Source organism: Lampetra fluviatilis, chromosome 5 (genome assembly GCF_964198595.1).
Source record: "Lampetra fluviatilis chromosome 5, kcLamFluv1.1, whole genome shotgun sequence".
Lineage (NCBI taxonomy): Eukaryota > Metazoa > Chordata > Hyperoartia > Petromyzontiformes > Petromyzontidae > Lampetra > Lampetra fluviatilis.
The window spans coordinates 7,672,657-7,698,466 of NC_136279.1; the positions used below are offsets into that span (position 1 = coordinate 7,672,657).

Sequence of the window (25,810 nt, forward strand, 5' to 3'; positions counted from 1 at the left end):
ACGAGTGTGAGTGAAGTGTGAGTGGGGAGTGGTGGTGGGGGGTGGGGGGGCTGTTGACGAGTGTGAGTGAAGTGTGAGTGGGGAGTGGTGGTGGGGGGTGGGGGGCTGTTGACGAGTGTGAGTGGAGTGTGAGTGGGGAGTGGTGGTGGTGGGTGGGGGGCTGTTGACGAGTGTGAGTGGAGTGTGAGTGGGGAGTGGTGGTGGTGGGGGGTGGGGGGGCTGTTGACGAGTGTCAGTGGAGTGTGAGTGGGGAGTGGTGGTGGTGGGTGGGGGGGCTGTTGACGAGTGTGAGTGGAGTGTGAGTGGGGAGTGGTGGTGGTGGGGGGTGGGGGGGCTGTTGACGAGTGTGAGTGGAGTGTGAGTTGGGAGTGGTGGTGGGGGGTGGGGGGGCTGTTGACGAGTGTGATGGAGTGTGAGTGGGAGTGGTGGTGGTGGTTGGTGGGGGCTGTTGACGAGTGTGAGTGGAGTGTGAGTTGGGAGTGGTGGTGGGGGGTGGGGGGGCTGTTGACGAGTGTGAGTGGATTGTGAGTGGGGAGTGGTGGTGGTGGGGGGTGGGGGGGCTGTTGACGAGTGTGATGGAGTGTGAGTGGGAGTGGTGGTGGTGGTTGGTGGGGGCTGTTGACGAGTGTGAGTGGAGTGTGAGTGGGGAGTGGTGGTGGTGGTGGGGGGAGGTTGTTGACGAGTGTGATGGAGAGAGACGACGAGTTCAGATCGAGAGACGCGCTCCTGGAGTGCCGGGGACTTGGCCAGGCGCCCCCCACGACTCGCGTGCCAGCAGGGAGAGGGCCCCCCCCTCCAGGCTGAGGGTAGAGAGGGGTGGGGTATGAAGTGTCTCGCGTGCTTCTGCAGAATGCAAATGAATGCTAATTGGTGTCGCCATGGAGATGTGGTGATGAGCGAGGTGAGCTGTTTCAGTCAACACGACGTCACCGTCACCTGCACCGCCGCAGGCGATCATCCACAGTGAATACTCACACACAGTGAATACTCACACACAGTGAATACTCTCTCAGGGAATACTCACACACAGTGAATACTCACACACAGTGAATACTCACCCACAGTGAATAATCACCCATAGTGAATACTCACCCACAGTGAATAATCACACACAGTGAATACTCACCCATAGTGAATACTCACCCACAGTGAATAATCACACACAGTGAATAATCACACACAGTGAATACTCACACACAGTGAATACTCACCCATAGTGAATACTCACACACAGTGAATACTCACCCACAGTGAATACTCACCCATAGTGAATACTCACACACAGTGAATACTCACACACAGTGAATACTCACCAATACTGAATACTCACACACAGTGGATACTCACCCATAGTGAATACTCACCCATAGTGAATACTCACACACAGTGAATACTCACCCATAGTGAATACTCACCCATAGTGAATACTCACACACAGTGAATACTCACCCATAGTGAATACTCACACACAGTGAATACTCACCCGTAGTGAATACTCACACACAGTGAATACTCACCCATACTGAATACTCACACACAGTGAATACTCACCCACAGTGAATACTCACCAATACTGAATACTCACACACAGTGAACACTCACACACAGTGAATACTCACCCACAGTGAATACTCACACAGTGAATACTCACACACAGTGAATACTCACACACAGTGAACACTCACACACAGTGAATACTCACCAATACTGAATACTCACACACAGTGAATACTCACCCATAGTGAATACTCACACACAGTGAATACTCACACACAGTGAATACTCACCAATACTGAATACTCACACACAGTGAATACTCACACAGCGAATACTCACACACAGTGAATACTCACACACAGTGAATACTCACACAGTGAATACTCGCCCACAGTGAATACTCACCCACAATTGATACTCACACACAGTGAATACTCACCCATAGTGAATACTCACACACAGTGAATACTCACACACAGTGAATACTCACCCATAGTGAATACTCACACACAGTGAATACTCACACACAGTGAATACTCACCCGTAGTGAATACTCACACATAGTGAATACTCACACACAGTGAATACTCACCCGTAGTGAATACTCACACACAGTGAATACTCACCCACAGTGAATACTCACCCACAGTGAATACTCACCCACAGTGAATACTCACCCGTAGTGAATACTCACACACAGTGAATACTCACCCACAGTGAATACTCACACATAGTGAATACTCACCCACAGTGAATACTCACCCGTAGTGAATACTCACCCACAGTGAATACTCACCCACAGTGAATACTCACCCATAGTGAATACTCACCCACAGTGAATACTCACCCATAGTGAATACTCACACACAGTGAATACTCACCCGTAGTGAATACTCACCCACAGTGAATACTCACCCACAGTGAATACTCACCCATACTGAATACTCACACACAGTGAATACTCACCAATACTGAATACTCACACACAGTGAATACTCACCCGTAGTGAATACTCACACACAGTGAATACTCACACACAGTGAATACTCACCCGTAGTGAATACTCACACACAGTGAATACTCACCCATAGTGAATACTCACACACAGTGAATACTCACCCATAGTGAATACTCACCAATACTGAATACTCACACACAGTGAATACTCACACATAGTGAATACTCACCAATACTGAATACTCACACACAGTGAATACTCACCCATAGTGAATACTCACACACAGTGAATACTCACCCATAGTGAATACTCACACACAGTGAATACTCACACACAGTGAATACTCACCCACAGTGAATACTCACCCATAGTGAATACTCACACACAGTGAACCCTCACACAGTGAATACTCACACATAGTGAATACTCACCCATAGTGAATACTCACACACAGTGAATTCTCACACAGTGAATACTCACACACAGTGAACACTCACACAGTGAATACTCACCCATAGTGAATACTCACCCACAGTGAATACTCACCCATAGTGAATACTCACACACAGTGAATACTCACACAGTGAATACTCACACACAGTGAATACTCACACACAGTGAATACTCACCCATAGTGAATACTCACACACAGTGAATACTCACACACAGTGAATACTCACCCATAGTGAATACTCACACACAGTGAATACTTGCACAGTGAATACTCACACACAGTGAATACTCACACATAGTGAATACTCACCCATAGTGAATACTCACACACAGTGAATTCTCACACAGTGAATACTCACACATAGTGAATACTCACCCATAGTGAATACTCACACACAGTGAATACTCACACAGTGAATACTCACCCATAGTGAATACTCACACACAGTGAATACTCACACAGTGAATACTCACCCACAGTGAATACTCACCCATAGTGAATACTCACACTAGCTGTTCGTGTGTGCGAGAGTCGTTAGTGTGTGAATGTGTTCGTGATGGCGGTGGCGCAGTGGTTAGCGCTACGCTGCGCTACGAACCGGCGACCCGAGTCAGATTCCCGCTTTAACGGCAAACACCAGTGACGATTATTTGAACCGGTCCTGGGCCTCCGCTAGGTCGACTCAGCCTCAATTGACTACGTCGTGCGGTGTGTCAACACCAGCGGGATATCACCCCCCCCCCCCCTCGTGTACCGTGCCGGCCTTCATAGGTGTTCGCGAACAGCACTTGCCCCGAAGGCGTGTTAAGGCTCTCCGGGGGGAATCCGGTGTGCGTGTCACTTGTTTGATTTAATTAACTCACTCAAGCAACCCTCTCTGTGCCCAACGGGGAGTCAGCACACGTGATCTGTTTCAGCAAATAAATCATCATCAGCAAACCAAGAACCACGACCCTGCCTCGTCTTCTACCGATAGGGGCTCATTAACGCGAGCGAGCTCGCTCGCTCTCCCTGTGCCTCGTCGTGTAAAGTAAACTCACTTCACGCGAGCGCCTTTGTGTCCCGTGGCTACGCCACCACTTTCGCCGAGAAGACATCGTCAGCGGGGGCGAGTCGAGCCTGGTAAATAACGCGGCGTTCTTCACTCGTTTACAGAGAAAGCGGGGGTTGGGCCCCCCCCCCCCCCCCACTTTTGCCGAGAAGGCATCGTTAGCGTGAGGGCCGCCACACATTTCAAACCTCCGGGGGTTGACAGCAGCACGATGGTGATGGTGGTGGTGGGTGGGGGGGGGGTGTTGTTTTCACATCTGTCGTGGACTCACTCAGCAATCTGAATGTGTATTCATACTGTCGGGGGGCCTTGCAATGAAGAACACCGATACGACGACCACTGACAACGCTCTACAATGCGTGTGGAGAGATACGCGGACAAAGACGGGCGAGAGAATGGGAAATAAGAGGAGAAGGATGGAAAAGGAACGGAGAAACGGGAGAAAGAGGCGACGGGAGTGGCCTGGGCGCTGCCGCGCGGCGTCTGTTCTCACAGTGGGCGGCGCGGAGAGGGGCGGGGCTCCGAGTGGGGGTGGCCACACCGAAGTCACGTGACTTACGGGAGACGGTTGGGGGAGGTTTCAGCACGTGACTGACAGGACTGTTACTGCGCCTCGAGACATTTTCGGAAAGGCGCCTTAGAAAACATGTAAATTATTATTGTTGTTGTTACTGCATGTATTTTATTGTTGATGTGGTCCATGGCAGAGACATCTTTGCTCAACCTGACTTGCTAATGCATTTGCTTGGCATCTAGATTTTGGCTTCTGTTCTCAATTGGTGTTGGTAAACGATGAGACAATGGTGGTTGTGATGGTGGTGGTGATGGTGGTGGTGATGATGAACCCCTCTTATGCGTGGCTTGTCTCTGCTCACTTATGTTTCCTCAAACACAGCCCTCGAGACTAAGGGTTCAATGATGGATTCATCGATAAATATCGATTTTAGTCTCACGATGCACGTATCGATTGTAAACCTAACATCCCATAAGATACATACAATTCGTATACATTGTACGTATTGGGTTCATGTGACCTCATCCAGCCGCTAGAGGCCGCTACATCTACCAACATTGCTCTAAGAAATATGTTCTTGAATTGAATTGCGATCCTAGCATCCTGATAATTCATTGAATTCCGAGGGCTGCGAGTTTATTACACATTTACTCAATATACTCCAGTTTAAAATAAAATTAAACACCGTTTCCTGGCTAAACGAACCTTTGGCATTAACACGGAACCCTACGAACCCTAACGGTGCTTTGCCACTCTTTCATGGCTCAGCATCCCAGTGCAGGACTCTCTTGCAAACGGGTCTTGAGACTCCGCCGCAGGATATTTAAATTGCGACCGAACCCAAGTCGTGCATTGTAGGCGACCCCGCAAAACTACGACCGCGATGACACGAAACGAAATGCCACTCCGAGCCGTCTAGACATTTGAGGTCCAGAATAATTATTTCATTATTTAGCAAAATAATTATTTCATTATTTAACCGGCTAATTATTTCTTTATTTAACAGAATAATTATCTCATTATTTAACAGCCCCCCCCCCCGCTCCCCCATCGCATCCCCCCCACCTCACCTCCCACCAACATCACTCCACACAATGTCTGCGCTATTTTTAAAAAACTAAATCTGGCTTGTTTGTTTTTGTTGTTGGTAAGCCTAACCCTGCTGGCGAGACCCAACAATATCGAAGCCAGGGTTTGCCAGCGTAGCCAAATGCCTGTGCCAATCAAACCGTGTTATTTCGTATGGCCTTGGTAAAAAAAAAAGCAGCAGCAGCACAGCTATAACTGTATTGTTAATGCTCTGAACCATTCCATGGCAGCATCCGAGGTGGTAGCTGAGTGGAGCCATCCGCTTGTTCCACCAGAATACGTTGTGGTTTATTGAGGTAGCTGAGCGGAGTAAGTCTCTTGTTCCAGCAGAGTACAAATGCATTGTGACAGCCATCGGTGATACACCGCGGGTGGTTTGCACCTCGCCGCGTTCACACGCGGGGTGGCGGAGCCCACGATCGTTCGACGTACGGAGGAAGTCTCCCCGACGCCCTCCAACCTGGACGGCGACGTTGTGTGAGTTATTCTTAGTTTTTTCGGTAAAGTCACGTAGGTAAAAAAATGTAATTAATAAAAGTAAAATAAAACAAAATAGAAATAAAAAATCACGTCGTTTCGGAAGCAACACAAGCCTCCGTCTTCATGTGTTGCTTCCGAAACGCCGTGATTTTTAATTTTAATTTTGTTTTATTTTACTTTTATTAATTAAAATTTTTTACCTACGTGACTTTACCGAAACACCTAAGAATATGAATCCTTGCAGTCACGAAAGCTTCAAATCTAGAATTAAAGTTGCGTGAGTTGCCGCTCTCAATGAGTCGCCAATGACGAGACACGGAAGAGCGGGGGGGGGCGGGCGCCGTGGGTGTGGTGCAGGACGCGGTTGACCCCATCGTGTTCCACGCCGATGAAAACACTTTCCCCCCCAATGAAGCATACAACTAGTAAACAATTTATTGTTTTATTTCAGCAGCTAAGGCCCGCTGAGCCATATAGCTCTTTTTTTTCAGAAGCGACCTCGCCACAAATGATCGCTCAACGAAGTGGCTTATCATCACGTGGACATTTATAGCAGCCAAATACTCAAAACCCGTGATATTGATGCTAAAATGTGGAGGGAAAAACCGGAGGACCTGGAGAAAAATCCACACGACCACAGAGGGAGAGAGAGAGAGAGACGCACACTCCAAATATGCAGCAGGCGTCGTGGGTCGGGATCGAACCCACGACTTCCTACATACTCGGCGAAGAAGTAAACATTTGCCACCGCGGCGCCCCTGTATAGCCTGCCTAGGCGATACGCGGGCCCCTTGTGTTTGCTTTGTGTCTGTATGTTTCGCATGTGTATGTGTGTGTGTGCTGTTTTGTCTGCGTGTCTGTGGGGGAGGGGGGGGAGGTCTTGTTGCGGTTATCGTACTGCGCTGCGAACCCGGCGACCCGAATTCGATTCCCGCCAACATCGCGAACAATTTTCTGAATCGGCCGTGGCTTGACTCTGGCTTAAACGAGGCCCCTGGCGCGTTGTGTTAACAACGGCGGCCACCCACCAACCCACCCGCTCGCTCGTGTGCCGCTCTGGTCATCGTGTACGACTATCGGTGCTTGCCAACAAACACTTGCCCCAAGATCATTTTGAAAGCTGCACGGCCAATCCGCAGAGGTGGGACAAAGTCATTGTTATGCAAGTCCAAGTCGAGTCGCAAGTCATCAAATTCATGACTCGAGTCTGACTCGAGTCCAAGTCACATGACTCGAGTCCACATCTCATAGGTGGGACAAAGTCATTGTTATGCAAGTCCAAGTCGAGTCGCAAGTCATCAAATTCATGACTCGAGTCTGACTCGAGTCCAAGTCACATGACTCGAGTCCACACCTCTGCCAATCCGTACCTTCGCATATCGGCGTGATTGTGTGCACGTGCGCCCTCTTTCTCTGCAGGGTGATTTGTAATTCAATGGGTTCGTGTACCAAGTTGAAAACACGCTCTCACGCGCTCAGCCTCTCAGAAACACCGACAAAGAGCCCCCCGTGTGAGACCAGGGCACCTGTGAGAAATGTTGACGGTGAGCGGGAATTGAACTCGGGTCGTTACGCAACTGCTCCCCTACACAAAGACAAAGTTCCCCCCGGGGAAAGCGCTGTTAGCGAGCGCATATGAAGGCCGGCCCGGCCGCCTTTGTCTTCCTACATGGTAATATTTACACACGGATTCATATGAGGCTGAGTCAACCTATGGGAGGCCCAGCATCGGTTCAGATAATTATCGTCACCGGTTGTTGGCCGTGAGCGGGAATCGAACCCGGGTCGCCAGATTTCGTAGCGCAGCGCGCTAACTGCCACAGGACCGCTCCCCCACTGCACGCACACACAGACATGCACGCAGATGCACAGACACGCACGCAGACGCACATACACGCACGCAGACGCACACACAGTGACACGCACGATACATATGCAGTGAAAATAGGAACATTCCACAAATTGTTAAAATCTTTTCATCCTCCCTCCCCCTCCCAGCCCCCTCGTTGCCTCATCCCCGCGGGGGTGGGGGGGGGCTCCACAATAAACAAGAAAGTTTCACTCCCAGCGGCAGTCGAAGCGCATAACGGCCGCGTGTCTTCCCAGATAAATTAACTGCCCAGTATCTCTCTCTCTCTCTGACCTCGCCTACCCCGCTGATCCCCCCCCCACACACACACCTCCCTTCCCCCGCCACACACACAGAGACAAAGACCCCCCGTGTAGTATCATAGAATGTTGGGGCGAATTCTGTTAGCGAGCTCTTATTAAACTAAAGTAAAGTTCTTGATATTGTTTTTTTTTACCAGCTACGGCCCACAGAGCTGTAATAGCTCCTGTGTTTTTTTCCAGAAGCGAGTCGGCTATCACAAATGATAGTTCCACGAAGTTGATTATCGCGTGTAAATTATATCAGCATTGATTGAAAGCTTTCGTGACTGCAGGAATTCGTACTCTTTGGGTCTTTCGGTAAAGTCACGTAGGTAGAAAAATAATAGATGACGACGTTTCGATCGCAACACAAGAAGAGGCAGAAGAAGGAGGATGATGAGCAGGAGGAGGAGGTCCCATCGGCCAGATCACAATTTTTCAGGATTTCTTACAGAGGGTATTAAAGAAAGAAAAACCTCCACCGGGACTGAATGTTGTGTTTTTTTTGCATTATCAAGCTACAAACTAAACTATAATTGCGAAGTGTAAAGTTTCCCACCCCCGTCTATCGGTCGGGAAAGAAAAATAAATCGGAAACTCGCGAAACATCCCAAGTGGAACAGTGCCCCGGGGCGAGTCGAACAATCCGCGCCGTTATGAGAGCCCCCCCCCCAACACCACCACCACCACCACCACCCCCCAACACCACAACCACCACCCCCCAACACCACAACCACCATTTCCCAACACCACCACTACCACAACCACCCCCACCACCTTTCCCCACCACCACCTCCCCCCACCACACACCCCCCACCACCCCCCAACACCACCTCCCCAACACAACCACCACCACCCAACACAACCACCACCCCCAACACAACAACACCACCACCCCCCAACAACACCACCACCCCCAACCCCACCACCATCCCCCCCCCCCCACCACAACCACCACCCCCAACACCACAACCACCACCACCCCCAACACCACAACCACCACCCCCAACACCACCACCCCCCCCCCACCACCACCCCCCACCACCACCCCCCAACACCACCACCACAACCACCCACCACCACCCCCCATAACCACCACCACCCCCCACAACCACCCCCCACCACACTACCACCACCCGCCACCACCCCCCACCACCCCCCACCACCACCCCCAACACCACCACCCCTCGACCACCACAACCCCCCACCACCACCTCCCCCCACCACCACAACCCCCCACCACCCCCCAACACCACCACCCCCCACCACCCCCCACCACCACCCCCCAACACCACAACCTCCCACCACCCCCCACCACCACCACCTTCCACCACCACCCCCCCTCCACCACCACAACCTCCCACCACCCCCCACCACCACCAAACCCCCAACACCACCACCCCCCAACACCACCACCACAGTGTTGTCAATTGTCTCACGGTCGCACAATTCTTCGCATTCTCTATTTAACTTATTTTTTTGCACATTTTTTTTTGCATTAAATGTGTAATTCGCGTGAGCGGTATTGCTCGCTGGCCCCGGGGGTGGTAGCGGCGGGGGAGGGGGGCTTGTTTGTCTCGAGATTGTGAAAGAGCCGAGTGTGCGAGAGGTCGGAGACACGGGGGTCCACGTGGGGGGGGGGCAGAGGAGCGAGTCGAGGCTCTGCTTGGGAAACGCGCGGACACAATCGGTGCGATTGTGTCTCTCCAATTGTGTGTCTCTGTCTCCCATTGTGTGTGTGTAGCATTGTGTGTGTGTCTCGCTGTCTCTCATTGTGTATGTGTGTCTCTCCCATTGTGTGTGTGTCTCCCATTGTGTGTGTGTGTCTCTTTGTATCCCATTGTCTGTGTGTATCATTGTGTGTGTGTCTCGCTGTCTCACATTGTGTGTGTGTGTCTCTCCCATTGTGTGTGTCTCTGTCTCTCATTGTGTGTGTGTCTCGCTGTCTCCCATTGTGTGTGTATGTGTCTCTCCCATTGTGTGTGTGTGTCTGTCTCCCATTGTGTGTGTGAGTGTCTCTGTGTATCCCATTGTGTGTGTGTGTCTCTCCCATTGTGTGTGTGTCTCTGTCTCTCATTGTGTGTGTGTCTCTGTCTCTCATTGTGTGTGTGTCTCTGTGTATCCCATTATGTGTGTATCTCGCTGTCTTCGATTGTGTGTGTCTCTCTGTCTCTGATCGTGTGTGTGCGTCTCTGTCACACATCCGTCCTCACCAATTAACCGCCCCTACCCAGTGCAATATTATCGCACCACTGCAACTTTCATTCGCCGTAGATGATCGTCAATGTGACAGTTTTCACTTATCGGACATGCGACGTACCGTGCAAAAGGTGAAGTATATGTCCGCCTTTTGTTGAGCTTATTTAAGGTGGTGGCATCTCAATGAGCAAGATATTCAACTGGGATATTCAGTATGAAAACTATAAGGGGGAGAAAATTAGCGATTTTATGGAAACTCAAAAATTTTGATAACCATCAAACAGTATACATGGTGGCCCAAAAGCCAGTATACATAGGGTTACACTTGTATAATAACAACCCTATGTGTCCTAACTTTTGGGCCACCCTCTATAATAATAACAACAACCCCGATGTGTGCTAAACTTTGGGACACCCAGTGGTGTGATCTGCAAAACATTTGCGTCCCGAGAGAGGCACGGCCACCGTGCGAAGATGGAGCGGTAAAACCCAGCCAGCTCGTGTACCGATCCTGGGTGGATTGTCACGTCGCAGGATCGTGAGAGTTGACGGGCGGCTCGGACACGCCTTCATCCAGCAGTGGATTGATCACGGCTGCTGCTGCTGCTGCTGTGTCTGCTGCTGTGTTTGTTGCGGTGTCAGCTGCTGCTGCTGTGTCTGCTGCTGCTGCTGTGTCTGCTGCTGTGTCTGTTGCTGTGTCTGCTGCTGCTGTGCCTGCTGCTGCTGTCTGCTGCTGTGTCTGTTGCTGTGTCTGCTGCTGCTGTGTCTGCTGCTGCTGCTGTGTCTGCTGCTGCCGTGCCTGCTGCTGCTGTGTCTGCTGCTGCTGTTGCTGCTGCTGTGTCTGCTGCTGCTGCTTGGGGTTTTTTTTTTGTTCTTGGTAAATGAAGAGAGCCGCGTGGAGACGCATGGCGATCCGCTGCTGATCGCTTCTACTTTATTGCGTCATCTCCCCACGGATGGTCGTTCAATGAACTTAATCATAATAATCAGACTCATGAAACATTATCCCTCAATAACGCTGTGTGTGGCCTCAAAAGGAAGCAAATGTACACTATCATAGACGACATTTCTGGCAATAGCCCTTCTTTCGTAGCGCATGGGTGTGCATGGCACTGCAGTTATCACCGAATGATGTGCTGAAGAACGGATTCAATCGTCTTCACTCTCTTCGTGAGAACGAGTCTCGGCAAACGCCTAACACTTCATAGGCAATGAGTGTGTGTCATCATGGTGTGTGAGTGTGTGTGTGTCATCATGGTGTGTGTGTGTGTGTCATCATGGTGTGTGAGTGTGTGTGTGTCATCATGGTGTGTGAGTGTGTGTGTGTCATCATGGTGTGTGTGTGTGTCATCATGGTGTGTGAGTGTGTGTGTGTCATCATGGTGTGTGTGTGTGTGTCATCATGGTGTGTGTGAGTGTGTGTGTGTCATCATGGTGTGTGAGTGTGTGTGTGTCATCATGGTGTGTGAGTGTGTGTGTGTCATCATGATGTGTGAGTGTGTGTGTGTCATCATGGTGTGTGAGTGTGTGTGTGTCATCATGGTGTGTGAGTGTGTGTGTGTCATCATGGTGTGTGAGTGTGTGTGTGTCATCATGATGTGTGAGTGTGTGTGTGTCATCATGGTGTGTGAGTGTCATCATGGTGTGTGAGTGTGTGTGTGTCATCATGGTGTGTGAGTGTGTGTGTGTCATCATGGTGTGTGAGTGTGTGTGTGTCATCATGGTGTGTGAGTGTGTGTGTGTCATCATGGTGTGTGAGTGTGTGTGTGTCATCATGATGTGTGAGTGTGTGTGTGTGTCATCATGGTGTGTGAGTGTGTGTGTGTCATCATGGTGTGTGAGTGTGTGTGTGTCATCATGGTGTGTGAGTGTGTGTGTGTCATCATGGTGTGTGAGTGTGTGTGTGTCATCATGGTGTGTGAGTGTGTGTGTGTCATCATGGTGTGTGAGTGTGTGTGTGTCATCATGGTGTGTGAGTGTGTGTGTGATCATGGTGCGTGCGTGTGTGAGTGTCTGTGTGTTATCACAGTGTGTGAGTGTGTGTCATCATGGTGTATGAGTGTGAGTGAGTGTATGTGTTATTATGGTGTGTGTGAGTGTGTGTGGGAGTGTGTGTCATCATGGTGTGTGAGTGTGTGTGAGTGTGTGTCATGGTGTGTGAGTGTGTGTGTCTGTTATCATGGTGTGTGCGTGTGAGTGTGTGTTATCATGGTGTGTGGGTGTGTGTGTGTGGGTGTGTTATCATTGTGTGTGAGTGTGTGTGTGTCATCATGGTGTGTGAGTGTGTGTGATCATGGTGTGTGAGTGTGTGTGAGTGTGTTTGTGTCATGGTGTGTGAGTGTGTGTGTGTCATCATGGTGTGTGCGTGTGTGTGAGTGACTGTGGCTGGGGAGCGGTAACGTAGTGGTTACCGCTGCGCTACGAACCCAGCGACACGGGTTCGATTCCTGCTCACGGCCAACACCAGTGACGATTATCTGGACCGGTCCAGGGCCTCCCCTAGGTCGACTCAGCCTCCAATGAGTAACTGGTGCGGTGTGCAAACATCGCCACTGGGGAGACAAAGGCGGCCGGGCGTGGTGCTGACCACCCACCCCCTCGTGTACCGTTCCGGCCTTCATAGGTGCTCGCTAACAGCACTTGCCCCAACAGTCTGTTACAGGCTATACGGGGGATCTTTGTCTTTGTGTGACTGCTTGCCGAGTGTGGGTTTAATTGTAGGGACGTTTGAGTCAAATGTCGGTGTGGAGGGAGGGAGGGAGGACAGCATGGGGAGGTGGGGAGGGGTGGGGGGCATTGGGGATCAGGGGTTGGGAGCACGGAGGGCAGCAGGGGGCAGCAGGGGGCAGCAGGGGGGGGGGGTTATTGGGCAGGGGGGGGTGACCCCTCGCTTGAAACAAGCTCCCTGATTTAGGGGAGGGGAGGAGGGGAAATGCCTCTAAAATGCTACAGTCAATGGGGATTAGCGTCTCTGGCTTTAATGGATGTGCGGGATCGATAGAGCAAGCAGCGAGAACACAACCGCGCTCAGGCAATCACAAAGACAAAGATCCCCCGTGTAGCATTGAGGCAAGTGCTGTGAGCGAGTAGCACCTGTGAAGGAGATCCGGGCGTGATGTGCGCCGTGCCGGCCTTCATAGGTGCTCAGCCAACACTCACACGCGCACACAGCGTGCGAATGCAAAGACAAAGATCCCCCGTGTAGCCTTAACAGACTGTCGGGGCAAGTGTTGTTCGCGAGTCGCACCTATGAAGGCCGGCACGGCGCACTGAGGGGGGTGGGTGACCAGCACTGCGTCTTCACAGGTGCCGACGTTCACACACCGCACCAGGTACTCATTTAAGGCTGAGTCAGCCTAGGGGAGGACCGGGACCGGTTCAAACCAACACGCGCATTGTATGTATGTTGAACGTCTTTTGTACGTAGCCAAACAACAACCGTCATTCGCCACTAAGTGGCGGTGACGTCACCACGGTGCTTGTGCCAGGCTATGTGCACATTGAGGCCACGTGAAGTGTCGAACGCCCGCTGGCAGGAGGTCACGGGGCAGACCCAGATGCCATGGGTCGACTGGCTGAGATGAGTGGCCGATGCACCATCTGTGCCCCCTACTGTGCCAATTTGCTGTGTTTTAGCCGCCCGGCGCTGCGCCCGTTGTTGTGAGCGTCGCTTCTCTGCCCTCCGTTGTTGTTGGAGGGCGACTACCTCCAACTGCAGCAGCAGCGTCCTTCACGAGCCTCCTCCACAGAGGCCGATCTTGACACCGCAGGTACCGGTCATCGGCAAATGACGGAATGTGCAGTGACCACCTTACAGGGGGGCTAACTACCCCATGGAATCGTGATGATGATGACGACGATGACCATTTAACGGGTTGCTGCGCAAGAGGGTTCATGCTGTGTGCCAGAGCGTCAGTCAGAGTGGAGGGGATGGCAGACGGGGATCAGCCGGTGATGTCGGGGTAGGGAGGGGTGGGTGAAGATGTGAAAAGCCACCCAGCAAACAAGCAACGTTGTGAGCCAACGTTGGACCAACGTTGATCCAACGTTGGCGACAACGTTGGTACAACGTTTGCCCACAACGTTGTACTTGTCATCTAACGATTGCACCCCCCCGCCCGCCCGCCACAGCTCCAAACCAACAACACGATTCGATTGCGAGCTGAATATCGTGGCTCCATCTCCTGCGGTGGAGTTTCACATTGAACCGACGAATCGATGGTGAATCGTCACGTGGAACCGACCAATCGTAGGTCGCCGTGCGTGAGGAAGAACCCCGCACCTCCGATTAGCTTTGGTTGGCTGGGTACGGTGCGAAAGAAGTTCAACATGCACACATACAAGTCGTTGTTGTTGTTGTTGGTGGTGGTGATATTGTTGATGTTGTTGTTGATGATGTTGTTCATGTTGTTGTGGATGTTGCTGATGTTGTTGATATTGTTGCTGATATTGTTGATGTTAATTTTGTTGATGTTGTTGATGTTGTTGTGGATGTTGCTGATGTTGTTGATGTTGATATTGTTGTTGATATTATTGATGGTGTTGATTTTATTCATGTTGTTGTTGATTTTGTTGTGGAATAAGAATAAAAAGGTTTCAGTTTTGTTGCCAGAAAAAAGGGGAAAAACCTATTCCTATATTTTGGTACTGGCAAAGAAGGTCTCATGATGTTGTTGTTGATGTTGTTGTGCATGTTGCCGATGTTGTTGGTGGTGTTGTTATTGTTGATGTTGTTCAACGTACAAACATACCACCGCTCCTCCTGCCCCCCCACCGAGTCGTGTCGAGTCGAGGAGGAGGAGAAGGCAGAGAATGTGCCGTGGGAGGGGACCTTCCCTTTCCTGCCCCCCCCGGTAATGAAACACCTCCTCGCATCCTGCAGGGCTCTCAACAATGCAGGGTGAGGGTGGAGTGGGGGGGGGGCAAGGGGGGCGATAGAGAGCGAGGCGAGAAATCCAGATGCGTTCCGACTCGCACAGAGCCAAGACTCGGATAGACACCGAACTCTGTAGCTGAACTCACAAACTCTACCTGACCACAGTCACAGATGCACATTCTACCCCCACTTTTCAAAACTGAACTCTTAACTGCAAGACAGCTCAACTCGACCCGAACTCAAACTCATCCCGAATCCAAACTCATCCAGAATTCAAACTCATCCTGAATCCAAACTCATCCCGAACTCAAACTCATCCCGAACTCAAACTCATCTAGAATTCAAACTCATCCCGAATCCAAACTCATCCCGAATCCAAACTCATCCAGAATTCAAACTCATCCTGAACTCAAACTCATCCCGAACTCAAACTCATCCAGAATTCAAACTCATCCCGAACTCAAACTCATCCAGAATTCAAACTCATCCAGAATTCAAACTCATCCAGAATCCAAACTCATCCAGAATTCAAACTCATCCCGAATCCAAACTCATCCCGAACTCAAACTCATCCAGAATCCAAACTCATCCCGAACTCGACTGCGACCTCAGGGTGAACACGCGTTCCCATCTTAATCATCACAATTGAAACTCAACCCCAATTCAATGTGCAAGTCGTGGAAAATCCACATTCCCACGGCGGCGGTGTGTCTGCCCGCAGCACAATGTTTTACTCGATAGATTCGTATATCGTAGGGTGGAGTGGTGGTGCAATGCTTCTCGCACTATACTTTGAATTATAAGTTCTAAAATAATGTTATTTTATTTTACCAGGCCCACTGAGATATTTAGCTATTTTTCAGAAGCGACATGACCACAAATGATTGCTCAACGAAGTGGCTTATCATAATGTGGACATTTATTGCAGCCAAATGCTCTAAACGCGTGATGTCGATTCTAAATGTGGAGGGAGGAAACCGGAGGACCCGGAGAAAAATCGACGCGACCACGGGGAGAGAGACAGAGAGAGACACGCAAACTCCAAATACACGGCAGGCGTCAGGGTCGTAATCAAACCCACGACCTCGTATATACCAGGCGATGTAGTTAACATCTCGCCACCGCTGCAGTTCCATTTCCCAGCCACGGCAAAACGTGAGCGGCGAGTCGCATCCGAACCGCCATCACCAATCCCTCGACGCTTTATCCTCTCGGCTTCTTGCCGAACGTGACGCGTTACGAATCGTGGATTCGTTGAGTGATCGATTGGCCGTGAGCGTCATCATCGCGTTGAATCGATTGATCGTCGTTGTTATCACGTGCCAAAAATGTATACATATATAATGACAAAGATCCGCCTTTTAGAGGCAGTCTTAGCAGACGCTCGGAGCAAGGGCTGTTAGCGAGCACCTATGAAGACCGGCACAGCGCACGATGGAGTGCGGCCAGCACCACGCCCGGCCGCCTTTGTCTCCTCGGTGGGACGGAGAGGGGGCTTCTATCACTACGAGTGGATTAGAACAAACTCTGACCATACTTCACCACGCCGGTAAATGAGTGCGGATTGGTGATGAGAGGTGGGGGTCGTGGCGGTTGGGTGGAAGAAGGAGGGGGGGGGGTCAGTCGGGTTCAATAACAGGACCCTGCGGGGTGGGCTGGTAGGAATAATACTTAGTACCGGTACAGGGATATCGACCGGGTATAGAGGAGTTAAAGAAAAAATTACTGTATTCTAGTGTAACGTTAATTAAAAGTGTTTGTTTTGACAAGAAACGCTGTGAGATTTAAAGACTCGTAGTCTTTCATTTCCAAACGATCACATCTGAGATTAATTGACCTTAGATGGGGAAACTCGAATGCATTTACTAGTATAAAGGTGAAATAAAATAGAGGGAATAAACGGCACCTTGGTGCATTTTATGTCGTCTACATAGAGTTGAATAGACGGGCGTTTGGCATATTCATATAACAGTACTACATTGAGCAGTGTTTGTTTGGCACTTCGAGTTTTTATTCGCGCGCACGACATGGATACCGAAAACAACCACGACTTTGAAGACCCCAATGGTTGTCTGGACGCCCACGTTGAAAAGATGCTTGCTGAAACAGAGACCGCATTTGCTGCTGGAACCCTTTACAAACTCGCAGTGAAAAGCGTCGTTTCCATGGACCCAGAACCAACCGCAGTTGGTGCTGCTATAACGGTAGCATCGCCACCAAACATGCAGCCAGCAGCTAAATAATCAAAGATTGCAGCACAAGTAGAAATACTTGCGTGTGAATACGATGTAGTGAACACGGCAGAGATGTGGTGAACACGGCAGAGATGTGGTGAACACGGCAGAGATGTGGTGAACACGGCAGAGATGTGGTGAACACGGCAGAGATGTAGTGAACACGGCAGATGTAGTGAACACAGCAGATGTAGTGAACACAACAGATGTAGTGAACACGGCAGAGATGTAGTGAACACGGCAGAGATGTAGTGAACACGACAGAGATGTGGTGAACACGACAGAGATGTGGTGAACACGGCAGAGATGTAGAGATGATAGTGAACACGGCAGAGATGTAGTGAACACAGCAGATGTAGTGAACACGGCAGAGATGTGGTGAACACGACAGAGATGTGGTGAACACGGCAGAGATGTAGTGAACACGGCAGAGATGTAGTGAACACGGCAGAGATGTAGTGAACACGACAGAGATGTAGTGAACACGGCAGAGATGTGGTGAACACGACAGAGATGTGGTGAACACGGCAGAGATGTAGTGAACACGACAGAGATGTAGAGATGATAGTGAACACGACAGAGATATAGTGAACACGACAGAGATGTAGAGATGATAGTGAACACGGCAGAGATGTAGTGAACACAGCAGATGTAGTGAACACGGCAGAGATATGGTGAACACGGCAGAGATGTGGTGAACACGACAGAGATGTGGTGAACACGGCAGAGATGTGGTGAACACGGCAGAGATGTAGTGAACACGACAGAGATATAGTGAATACGACAGAGATGTAGTGAACACGGTAGAACTATAAGCGAGTGAATAGCAGCAGCGACGAGGGCTCTCGCTGCCTCTGCTCTGCCGCTGCCGGGCTGCAGATTCAGCCGAGTCAGGCACCACTGCCAATATGCACAACAACAACAATAAGCGTGCTGCGTTTCATCTCTGTGTTAATAAGCCTGCCGCACTAGGCCTCGCGAAGCCTGCCGCACTAGGCCTCGCGCCGTGCTTTTCGTGCACAAATAAGGCGATTAAATGTATCTCGTCTCTGTGTTAATAAATGTTTCTTGTCTCTGTGTTATAAAAACGTGCTGCGTTTCAGTAAAGTAATTTTTTTTTAAATAAACGTGCTGCGTTTCATCTCTGTGTTAATAAGCCTGCCGCACTAGGCCTCGCGAAGCCTGCCGCACTAGGCCTCGTGCCGTGCTTTTCGTGCACAAATAAGGCGATTAAATGTATCTCGTCTCTGTGTTAATAAATGTTTCTTGTCTCTGTGTTATAAAAACGTGCTGCGTTTCAGTAAAGTAAATTTTTTTTAAATAAACGTGCTGCGTTTCATCTCTGTGTTAATAAGCCTGCCGCACTAGGCCTCGCGAAGCCTGCCGCACTAGGCCTCGCGCCGTGCTTTTCGTGCACAAATAAGGCGATTAAATGTATCTCGTCTCTGTGCTAATAAATATTTCTTGTCTCTGTGTTAAAAAAACGTGCTGCGTTTCAGTAAAGTAATTTTTTAAATAAACGTGCTGCGTTTCAGTAAAGTAATTTTGAAGCGAAGTTTAAAGTTTTGCCGTGATGCGCCGGAAGCGACGGCCATCTTGTTTAATTCACAGATCGCAGGGGGAGCGGGCGGCCATCTTGTCGGACAGGGTCATGCCAAGTGTTTGCAGTAGGGGGCGATGTTGATACACGGACGGACGGACGGACAAACGCGGACAGACGGACGGACAAACGCGGACGGACGGACGGACGGACAAACGCGGACGGGCGGACGGACGGACAAACGCGGACGGACGGACGGACACATGAATCTATTGGTGGTCTGGTCCACTTCGTTCCTACCAGTATTAGTGGATTAAACCAGACTCGCAGTTACACACGTGGGCTGCGTGCACCACGCGGCTCCGCGTGTGACATAAAAGGGCTCGCAAGGGCTAATGACGGCTATAAAGATAAAGTGGCCAGCGAGAGTGTTAGTGCACGTGTGTGTGTGTGGGGGGAGCGGTAGTGCAGTGGTTAGCGTGCATCGCGACGAACACGGCCATCCGAGTCCGATTCCCGCTCACGGTCAACACCGGTGACGATTATCTGAACCAGTCCTGGGCCCTCCCCTAGGTTGCCTCAGCCTCAAATGAGTACCCGGTGTGATGTGTCAACATCGCTACTGGGGAGACAAAGGCGGCCGGGCGTGGTGTTGGCCACCCACCCCCTCGTGTACCGTGCGGGCCTTCATAAGTGCTCGCTAACAGCACTTGCCCCTCCAGTCTGTTAAGGCTATACGGGGGGATCTCTATCTAAATGTGTGTGTGTATCTGCGTGCCGTGTTTTAACATGAACGCATTCACATTTCAGCGACGCCTGTAAGAATGAAGATGACGAGCTCACACTGAACGTGGGCAGGCAGCCGCGGTCACGGGGATGTTGCGTTCAAAGGATCCGGGCTGCAGGATGTCGGTCAGGAATATTTGTGTGCCAGTATTTGCGTTTGGGGAGCGGCAGCGCAGTGCTTAGCGCGCTGCGCTACGAACCCGCGCCCCAGGTTCCATCCCCGCTCACGGCTAAGCACCAGTTGCAATTATTTTAAACCGGTCCTGTGCCTCCCCTAGGTCGACTCAGCCTCAAATGAGTATACCTAAACATCACCACCGGGGAGACAAAGGCGGCCGCGCGTGGTTGCTGGTCACCCACCCCCTCGCGCGCCCTGTCGTCCTTCATAGGTGCTCGCTAACAGGAGTGCGGTGCGAAAGAAGTTCAACACGTACATACTTGTCCCAAGACTCCGTGAAGGCTATACAGTACGGGGAACGTTTGTCTTTGTGTGTCTCAGTGTATGTGTATGTTCATGCGTCTCGGCGAGTCTGTGTGTGTGTGGGGGGTTTTTGTTTGTTGTGGTTTTGTGAAGTTATAAAGGTCCGCGAGCAGCTTCCAGGCCTAAACAGTCGCGCTGTGAGTGTTGGCGCAGAGCCAAGCGGGACAGACAGAGACGCCGAGCTGGGGACCCAATGTCGCTCTGTGGGACTCACGCAGAGACACATAGACTCACACAGGGTCCATAGACTCACACTGAACCCATAGACTCACACAGAGACCCGTAGACTCACACAGAGACACATAGACTCACACAGAGACACATAGACTCACACAGAGACCTGTAGACTCACACAGAACCCATACTCACACAGAGACCCATAGACTCACACAGAGACACATAGACTCACACAGAGACCCATAGACTCACACAGAGACATAGACTCACACAGAGGCACATAGACTCACACAGAGACCCGTAGACTCACACAGAGACACACAGACTCACACAGAGACACATAGACTCACACAGAGACCCGTAGACTCACACAGAGACACATAGACTCACATAGAGACACATAGACTCACACAGAGATCCGTAGACTCACACAGAACCCATACTCACACAGAGACCCATAGACTCACACAGAGCCCATAGACTCACACAGGGTCCATAGACTCACACTGAACCCATAGACTCACACAGAGACCCGTAGACTCACACAGAGACCCGTAGACTCACACAGAGACCCATAGACTCACACGGAACCCGTAGATTCACACAGAGACCCATAGACTCACACAGAGACACATAGACTCATACAGAGACCCATATACTCACACAGAGACCATAGACTCACACAGAGACCCATAGACTCACACAGAGCTCATAGACTCACACAGAGTCCATAGACTCATACAGAGACCCAAGGACTCACACGGAACCCGTAGACTCACACAGAGACCCATAGACTCACACAGAGACACATAGACTCACACAGAGACCTATAGACCCACACAGAGACACATAGATTCACACAGAAACACATAGACTCACACAGAGACCCGTAGACTCACACATAACCGATAGACTCACACAGAGATCCATAGACTCACACAGAGCCCATAGACTCACATAGAGACCCATATACTCACACAGAGACCCATAGACTCACACAGAGATCCGTAGACTCACACAGAACCCATACTCACACAGAGACCCATAGACTCACACAGAGCCCATAGACTCACACAGGGTCCATAGACTCACACTGAACCCATAGACTCACACAGAGACCCGTAGACTCACACAGAGACCCGTAGACTCACACAGAGACCCATAGACTCACACGGAACCCGTAGATTCACACAGAGACCCATAGACTCACACAGAGACACATAGACTCATACAGAGACCCATATACTCACACAGAGACCATAGACTCACGCAGAGACCCATAGACTCACACAGAGCTCATAGACTCACACAGAGACCCATAGACTCACACAGAGACACATAGACTCACATAGAGACACATAGACTCATACAGAGACCCATATACTCACACAGAGACCATAGACTCACACAGAGACCCATAGACTCACACAGAGCTCATAGACTCACACAGAGTCCATATACTCATACAGAGACCCAAGGACTCACACGGAACCCGTAGACTCACACAGAGACCCATAGACTCACACAGAGACCCGTAGACTCACACATAACCCATAGACTCACACAGAGATCCATAGACTCACACAGAGCCCATAGACTCACATAGAGACCCATATACTCACACAGAGACCCATAGACTCACACAGATATCCATAGACTCACACTGAACCCATAGACTCACACAGAACCCATAGACTCACACAGAACCCATAGACTCACACAGAGACCCATATATTCTCACAGAACCCATAGACTCACACAGAGACCCATAGACTCACACGGAACCCATAGACTCACACAGAGACCCAGAGACTCACACAGAGACCCATAGACTCTCACAGTGACCCATAGACTCACACAAAGCCCATAGACTCACACAGAGAGCCATATACTCACACAGAGACCCATAGACTCACACGGAACCCATAAACTCACACAGAGACCCAGAGACTCACACAGAGACCCATAGACTCATACAGAGCCCATAGACTCACACAGAGAGCCATAGACTCACACAGAGACCCATAGACTCACACAGAGACCCATAGACTCACACAGAGACCCATAGACTCACACAGAAACCCATAGACTCACACAAGGTCCATAGACTCACACAGAGACCCATATACTCACACAGAGACCCATAGACTCACACTGAACCCATATACACACAGAGAGTCATAGACTCACACTGAACCTATAGACACACAGAGACCCATAGACTCACACAAGGTCCATAGACTCACACAGAGACCCATATACTCACACAGAGACCCATAGACTCACACTGAACCCATATACACACAGAGAGTCATAGACTCACACTGAACCTATAGACACACAGAGACCCATAGACTCACACAAGGTCCATAGACTCACACAGAGACCCATATACTCACACAGAGACCCATAGACTCACACTGAACCCATATACACACAGAGAGTCATAGACTCACACTGAACCTATAGACACACAGAGACCCATAGACTCACACAGAGACCCATAGACACAGAGACCCATAGATTCACACAGAGACCCATAGACTCACACCGAGCCCATAGACTCACACTGAGCCCATAGACTCACATAAGACCCTATAGAACAGGGTTGGGGAACGTCCGGCCCGCGAAATTATTTGGTGTGGCCCTGCCAAGGCAACCGCAGGCGGGACTCGAAATTCAATAAATCTCGGAGCAAACCTGGAAAAGCAGTTGCGAGTAGCAGCAACATCATCAACACCAGCAGCTAACATCACACGCCTCGCCAGAGAGAAGCAGTTCCAGCCATCACATTAGGGGTGAGTTAATTAAATGTTTGACCAAATATAACAGGCTAATTTTTAAGTTGATAATTTTTTCATGGCCCGCTAATGATGTTATAAATATCCAAATGGCCCTTGGCAGAAAAAGAGGTTCCCCACCCCTCCTATAGACTGACGTAACACCGTATAGACTCACACAGGACCGCATTGCCCCATATAGGACCACATCGACTCACATAGGACCATAATAGGCGCACGTCAGAACCGCGAACTCGTGCAAGAAGTGAGTGTCGACCCATGGGGTCACGTGGACCCGTGACCCACATCCGGCTCGCCATGTCCTCCACTCCAGAAGAGCCACGGACGGCTGCAACGTTTGGGTTGCATTGCTGGGCGGCAACTACACTGCGGATTCTAGCGAGTGGGATTTGGGGGGTTGTGGTGGGGGTTAAGGTTCGGGGGTTCAGATCGTGTTTGGGTGTTGGGTTATGGGTTGGGTTTGGATTTAGAATGTTTGGAGTCAGTGTTCAGGACTATTATTACGATTAGGTCAGAGTTGAGGTGTAGGTGATGTTAGGTTATCGTTCGGGTTTCATGAGGTTAGGGTTGGCATCGCGTTGGGTTGGTGTGGGCTCGTGCTGGTCTATGGTTACGGTTGGGTCAGCCAAGGGGAGGGAGACGCACGGATGGACTCAGCAATCCCTTGTTACTGGTCTGCCATCATCCCTCGGCCACCTCGCAGCCCGAGTCCACACACAACGCCCGGGATTCGTGTGTCCCTGCACTAAGCATGCTGAGACCTGCCGAGCTTCCGAGGACACGACGAGACAGGATGCATTCTGGGTGATCTGGCCATCGTGTTTACCGTTGTCCTTCCCCCGCACCTCCAATTAACAGGGTTGTTATTGGTGATGCTGTTATTGATGTTGTTGTTGTTGTTGTTGATGCTATCGTGGATGTTGTTATTGGTGATGCTGTTATTGATGTTGTTGTTGTTGTTGTTGATGCTATCGTGGATGTTGTTATTGGTGATGCTGTTATTGATGTTGTTGTTGTTGATGCTATCGTGGATGTTGTTATTGGTGATGCTGTTATTGATGTTGTTGTTGTTGATGCTATCGTGGATGTTGTTATTGGTGATGCTGTTATTGATGTTGTTGTTGATGTTGTTGATGCTATCGTGGATGTTGTTATTGGTGATGCTGTTATTGATGTTGTTGTTGTTGTTGATGCTATCGTGGATGTTGTTGGTGGTGTTGTTATTGGTGCTGCTGTTCTTGATGTTGTTTTTTTATTGTTCTTGATGTTGTTGTTTAGAGATATCTCAGAGATACAGGGAGACAGATGGAGTGGTGGTGGTGGGGGCTTGCTATGTCTATGAACGTCAGACGAACCACGATGCAGCACAGACGATGATGATGACGATGATGACGATGATGATGACGACGACGACGATGATGATGATGATGACGGTGACGATAATGACGATGATGATGACGACGATGACGACGATTACGATGATGATGAGAATGATGACGATGATGATGACGATGATGATGACGACGATGATGATGATTACGATGACGATGATGACGATGATGATGACGACGATGATGACGATGATGACAATGATGATGACGATGATGATGATGACGATGATGACGATGATGATCAGAACGATGATGATGCATCTTTACTCGAAACCTACCCGCCTCGGCCTTGTCCGAGCCACGACTCACAGCGGCTCGCGTTTCTATTTGTCGTGGTAACCGAGGGCCCGGCCTGGGGGGGGAGGGGGGGGCAGGGAGGGGGGGGTCGCGTGTGACGTCGCAAATCTTGGATAGCCTCTCGGGGGGGGAGGCAGAAAGAGGAATAAGAAGGAAAAAAAACCCTCCAAAACCCAATTCGTGCAACAAAACAAGTGAATGACGACGCGCCACTGGCGAGGTGCGCAGGGCAAAGAGACGCCGCCACTAAACGAAAACAGCGATGCGGAACGCGGTCAACAAAAACACAAGAACCACAACGCGTCGGGCGGGAGCAGGCCTCGCGAAGCCGGCGCGTTAACGGAGCCTCCTCCGCCCCCCCCCCTCCGTGCCCCGCGCGAGGTCACGCTCGGCTCTTGCGCAAAGGAAAGCACCTTCGGACTTAACGCACGCTCGCTTCAACTCCACGCGCGTTCCAACGCCCACCGCCCGCTTCAACTCCACGCGCGTTCCAACGCCCACCGCCAGCTTGAACACCACGCGCGTTCCAACGCCCACCGCTCGCTTCAACTCCACGCGCGTTCCAACGCCCACCGCTCGCTTCAACTCCACGCGCGTTCCAACGCCCACCACTCGCTTCAACTCCACGCGCGTTCCAACGCCCACCGCCCGCTTGAACACCACGCGCGTTCCAACGCCCACCGCTCGCTTCAACTCCACGCGCGTTCCAACGCCCACCGCCCGCTTCAACTCCACGCGCGTTCCAACGCCCACCGCTCGCTTCAACTCCACGCGCGTTCCAACGCCCACCGCCCGCTTCAACTCCACGCGCGTTCCAACGCCCACCGCCCGCTT

The 25,810-nt window shown here is 50.7% G+C and overlaps 1 long non-coding RNA gene across 1 annotated transcript; it reads right to left on the reverse strand.

Annotated features, from left to right (window-relative positions):
* Positions 1–645: 645 nt before the first annotated feature.
* LOC144932206 (uncharacterized) lies at positions 646–25,418 on the reverse strand. The gene is made up of 3 exons (XR_013636864.1): positions 25,390–25,418; positions 24,958–25,031; positions 646–800 (listed from the first exon to the last, which is right to left on the reverse strand). It is a non-coding gene; the product is annotated as an uncharacterized LOC144932206 (long non-coding RNA).
* Positions 25,419–25,810: the final 392 nt, after the last annotated feature.